This window comes from Culex quinquefasciatus, chromosome 3 (assembly GCF_015732765.1).
Source record: "Culex quinquefasciatus strain JHB chromosome 3, VPISU_Cqui_1.0_pri_paternal, whole genome shotgun sequence".
In the NCBI taxonomy this organism is placed as follows: domain Eukaryota; kingdom Metazoa; phylum Arthropoda; class Insecta; order Diptera; family Culicidae; genus Culex; species Culex quinquefasciatus.
This window is the reverse complement of record NC_051863.1, coordinates 106,615,568-106,621,576: the sequence shown is the minus strand read 5'-3', so window position 1 is coordinate 106,621,576 and position 6,009 is coordinate 106,615,568.

The window sequence follows — 6,009 nt, the reverse complement described above, 5'->3', positions numbered from 1 at the left end:
CTAAGAGCAAAAAAAACGAGAGGTGTATCGTTTTTTGACCCATAATCACCCCCACTGACGGTACACTATAGATTAAACGGCATCTTTGCAAGAATGCCAACATTATAGTCGATTCAAAGAAAAATGTCCGCACTCTGATAAGAAATCAAGGGTTGGCTTTAGACATTTTTCTCTGAAATGGCAAGAATTTAATGGTCGTTGAATCGTTAAGTAAATTTTTATTAGTGCCACAGTAATACAACTCCATTTTATCATAAAACTTAAGGATCTAATGTTTGCTATTCCAGTGACTTCACCCACCCACGGCAGAAAGGCACTCGATGTGCTTCTTATGCTTGGAAATGTGACACTTTCCAGCAGCTCAAGCAGTTTTCAACGACGACCAAACCAGCCTGCACCAAGCTTCCGGGTGGTTAACACTCTTGGTGGCAAACATAACGAAAACCAATTAATGAGTGAAGTGTGTCTCTATCCTGTCAGCCTCCACAGCGCGTATCCAGTTCTGTGAAGTGTGTACAAATAATGTTCAAAAGTTCGAAACCTCAAATTCCTGGCACATGTTTACGATGCACTTTTTTGCTCTCGACATCCTCGTCACTCGTCGGTTGGTTCAGCCGCTCAAAGATATTCAAAAAAGTATCCTTTCGACGGGATGCGGCAGATTTCCGTTGACAATTGAAGAAGGGATTATGTAAATAGAATGTGTTTTTATGTTTTCTCCCGAATCGGCCGAGTCCTTCCGCTAGAAAGAGAGAAGATTGAGTTTTTTGTTCCACTTGCAGCTGTATCCTTGTTTTGGCCATTCATGGTTCCTGGAAACGAAACTTTGAATCTCCGGCTAATCGGAAACGCTTGCCTAATGTGGCAGTTAATTGGAGATTAAATTAGGATGGACGAGAAACAGATGAAAATGGTATTTCAGGTTGGAACCGTGTCTCGAGTCGCTTCCTGTTCTTAGATGAAAGTCATGTCTGGCAACTCACCATGACTAGCTTTTTCATTGTTAAGCGAAGGAAATCTTCCTTAAATGCATTTTATAGAAATGGCATAATTGAAAAGTTTCTGTTTCTTTTCATTGTACTTTTTCTGCTCAGTCAACTTCGACCAAGTTGACTACAATCTTGAAAAGATGCTGCATCTAAAAATTTCGCCATTTTTTCCTCCAGTCTAATTAAAAATATCCTTGGACCATTCCACAGGAAAGAAATCCAAACAAACCCAAAACGTCCCGCTTTGTTTCCTGTTCCCGGTCGTTTAAGGACGACGAACAAATGAAAGGATATCCTTTACCTTTTTGCTTTCTGCCATCCTTTCTTCACTTGTATTGTTATTATGATAATTTTTACAACTGAATGCTGTGTGCACTGGTTTCATTCATAAAATCACGTCCTTTCTGCGATACGCACAAAAAAACAGGCCTAAACGAACGAACATAAAAACCAGAAGGAACATGGTCTGAGGCCTATTTTCCAGGATACTGAATGTTTATTTTTCGATTTACAGCACCATGCGGTGATTGCTGATTGGTTTCGTTTAGGTTTCGGCCCTTTTATGCCTCCATATGACCGACATCCCTGGGGTGGCTTAGAGCGAAACAATTGAATTGACACTTCCTTCGGGTCTCGAACTCGGAGATGGAAGATCCTGCCAAATTTGCATAAAAACAATACATTCGGGATTTTACCAAAGGTTTTGATTTTTCAGCATTGCCGGAGTTTGTGTGAAATTTACTTCCTCTTTGATTGTGTCTCGTTGCATCGGTATCCATTTAAGGACAAGACCAACTCTGGAAACGGATGCTGATAGAGTATTGAAATATTCAACATGTCCTGTTTCTTTGCGTTCACTTCTTGGCGGCAAATTGAACTGTCACGAAAAGGTCGATTGTTGTAAAAGCTAAACCTTAAAAAGAAATGAAAAAATCTATTCCGACAAATTGATATTGCCGTGGTGAATAAGTCGGAAGTTCTAACACGGGAAGTTGGAATTGAAAAGATCAATTTGGGATTCTATTTTGCTTTGACCATGCCAACAATACATCGGATGGGATCAGTATCTTGAATTGTTAGCTTGGAATGATCGAGGTTGACAAAATTTTAAGGTTTGTTTGATCAGTCGACAGTAAGATTCATTAAATTGCTTGCAGAGATTTTGAAATAAAAAAAACACCTTCTCTAAATTGCAGTTTAAACAGTTGCAGTTTTTTTTTAATTTAATGTATGACATCTAAAGTGGTAAGCAAGCAGAAAGAGGTTTTGTTGTAATTTATGTGATTTTTTCCCAAGGATTAACCAATTGATATTCAAGATTAAATTTGGCAAAAAATGTCTTTGTTCCATTCTGACCAATTTGATAGTCTTTTCAGAATAATTGAATAAAAACAGCATTTTCTTTATTAATAGTTTACCGGCCTCTGTTATCATAGTTTGATTTTTTTTAATACCGAAAATCATCATTAAACTGTTCTTTTTGTTTTACCAAATTGCCAAATCTGCACCGATTTCGATGAAAATTTTACCTGGGCCCTATTTTGATCGCAAAAGAAGCCTACTTTGATCGAAATCTAAAAACTCGGTAAAACACAAAAACGGCTCATAAAGGATTATTTGTTTAAAAAATCATATTAAATACCTTCAAAAAGCGAAAAAATGTAAGAACACCTTTATAAATAAATACAAAAAAAGTTATGCATTACATCGTCGGCTTTCCAAAATTTTAAAAATAATTATAAGATGCCTAGTCAAATGTGCAACCTATAATTACAATTTTTTAGGCATTTGAGAAATTTTTACAATTTTCCTTTTAAGTCTATGTTGATCGACCAGCTGATTACTGAGATAAATACTCATGGATTAAAAATTTGGTTAGGAAGAAGTTTTTCTTAGAGTCACTCAATTAGACCTGATTTTTCTAAAATTGGTTATTTTTCTATTTTAATCTTTATTCTTATGGTACCTAACTTACAATTCTGCCGAGGACACCAATCGATCAACGAATCTCTTCTCAAGATACGGAATCTCGAATATTCACATGCCTATTTTGTATGACAAGTAACGAAATTGTAGAAAAGTCCTGCCTTGTTGGTTACCACATCAAATCAAAATCAAATCAAGTAACAAAATTGTAGGAAAGTGTTTACAAAGAAAAAAATGCGTCAATAAAAAAAAATACTCCATTTTTTGCAGACTGTTGAAAAGTATGAAACTTTTGTACATAATTTGGTGCAATATTTTGTGTTGAAAAGATTTCTCTGTTCATCACTTTTCTAATCTAATCTAATCAGACCCTAGCGCAGCCAATCTTTCGAAGGGATCCTGGAGAGTGCCTTAGGTTAGATGACGCCTGGGTGATGAATAGAGCGAATGCGTAACGTGATTTTCGAATGATCCCACTTTGTTTACATCTACAAAGTAGGGAGATGTTCAAGCACAAGCATGACTTTTTTCTTACTTGTAAATGAGCTGTTTTATAATCAGTTATTTATATTTCATTTTGGCTAGTTTTCAATATTTTTTGCTGGAAAATTGTGTGTGTTTTTTCAAGTTTGGATCGGTTAGAAGAGGTTTTTCTTTTTTACGGATGACGAAGAACTGCGGCAAGAGTGTCATTCTGGGATGTCGCTGATTTTGGATTCCTACAGCTCTTCCTGGTCCAATGAAAAACGGAACGGAATCGACGTAACACCTTATAATGTGGCCCTCTTAAACCTTGCGGTTTCGTCAACGGATCCACAGGCGTGTATCGTTCTTTTTGCGACAAGACTCCGCCTCCCGGGTCTCCTAAGTGTGAAGGTATGGGCACGGGGAGAGGGCACCGAATACCTATATTTACACTTAGAATTTTTTGCGTCCGCCCCGGGATTCGAACCGGCGACCTCTGGATTGTGAGTCCAGTGCGCGGTCCGATTGATCCACACAGGCAGACAACTTGGTCCAATGAAACACATCGCTAATTCTAGTGAAGCTGATCCAACAAACAGAGAAGATTCTCACTAAACCAGTAGGTTTTCAAACGGAATCAAATTAAGATTAGGATAGTTTCTGGATGGATACAATCGCATCGACTCCATAAACAACATCCATTCATAATTATGAAAAAGTCACAATCTCGCCTTCAACTTTTTAAAGATTTCTTGACATCAACTCCAGTTCCTCAATAGCCACAAATTTTTCATTCTTGAAAAAAAAAATTTTTAATGATTGACAACAATACTTGTTACTTTTGGCGAACAGTAAATTGGTTCTACTTTGACAGTTCAAAATTGAGGCCGTTTTGCGAACCACTATTCAGCACCCAGGATGACGCCTAGCACTCTTCTGATCAATTATTAACATTTGTAGTGCGCCATTGCGTTAGAATGCATTGAAACATCACAAGCGTTAAAGTGGCCAGTCCTACTGCGTAAAGTCGTATCGCAGAGACATGATTCGTTTGAAGTGGGTTGAGTTTGAGCACTGAGTGTTCGAACATCAACACAATTCTGAATCGACAGGTGAGGAGCACCACGATACGCTCCGAGATTTGATTGTATTCGTTGGGAGCACCATGCTAAGAAGGTTTGGTACTCCGGGACCCTCTGGGATGGGACATTGTATTTGCACGAATGCCCTGGACACTATTTGCCTTGGTTATAGCGCCAAAGTTCGCTCTCTGTAACAGCATTTCTAATTTCAGTCCACGTTCATAAAGTCGTCATGGCCTAGTGGTTAGCATTTTTGCTTACCAATCCAAAGGACGGAGGATCGAACCCCGCCTCCAGCGACTTAGATTTTGCGTTCATATTCATCATTTCAAATCATTTCAAATCATTTGAATCCGATTGAAGGTGGTGAAAGGAACAAGCAGGAAGAGGAAGAATTAGTGTGATAAATGTTAAATTGTGATAATGTGGAAGCTAATAAAATCATTCAAACAACCAAATTTTGATTTATTCCTGAGACTATCTAAAAAAAAGGTTTTGCAGCATATGGATAGTTTTTATAATCATGTAATTTTACAATCTACAATGTGCACCAAATAAGACGGAATATTACATGACTTTTTCTTAGTTCTTAGAGCAATGCTTTTCTAGCACCAAGGCTAGAAAAGCATTGCAACACAGTTAATGACAACAACAATCCTTCGAATCCTTACAGTTTATCTCAGTCGCACTTCGCAATGGTAGACACATTTCTTCCTTTGTTAACGATATTGATATTTCCTGTTTGAATTACATCCTGTCCGAGACTTCCTGCCAGTTACACAAAAGATACAAAAGAAGGTCTGAAATGACGAACAAACCTTGTCATCAACGTAGCGCGCGTAGGCGTTTTCCCACACTTGTTCCGTTCTTGAAGAAGGTGAAATCCAAAACATTGGATTTCACAGGACACAGTCACTTCAGGAGGACGAATGGATTAAGCGTCATCGTCGGCCCTAAATCAAACCACTTGCGCACGACCGATGCCGATGACGGCCTGAAGAGAAAGGAAAAGAAGGTCTTCCCCATAATCACCGGAGGCATTTGCAGTGCCAACACTCGTTATAATTAGTCGGTTTTCTACCTTTGCCCGATGACATAGGCGAAAAAGGACACAAAAGAAAATTCAGGACTGAAAACGGAAAAGAAAGCACCTTGCCCCGGTAATCATTGTTGTGCGATTATAATTACTATGCTTAAGCCTCGTCGCTCACAATGAGAGAAGGAAACGAGGATTAAACCAGATGAAAAAAATCTCTTCCTGTTATATTTTATTCAAGAAAAAGTTGTACGAACAGGAAAAAACATCCCGTTCCGTTGAATTGTCTTTAAGCCAGCAGCTAATAACCAAAAAGAGGCAAAGGACGATGAAAAGATTATAAACTGCGTCCGTTCCATTCCGTACCCCATACAAAAATAGAGGAAGGAGTGAAAAAAAGTGACGCACATTTTAGATACTTGCTCACTGTTTCAGGAAGAAGAGAGAATGAAACAAGGATGCTCGCTCAGCTTCCAAGTCAGAGCCGCAGAGTGAACACGAGCGTAAAGCA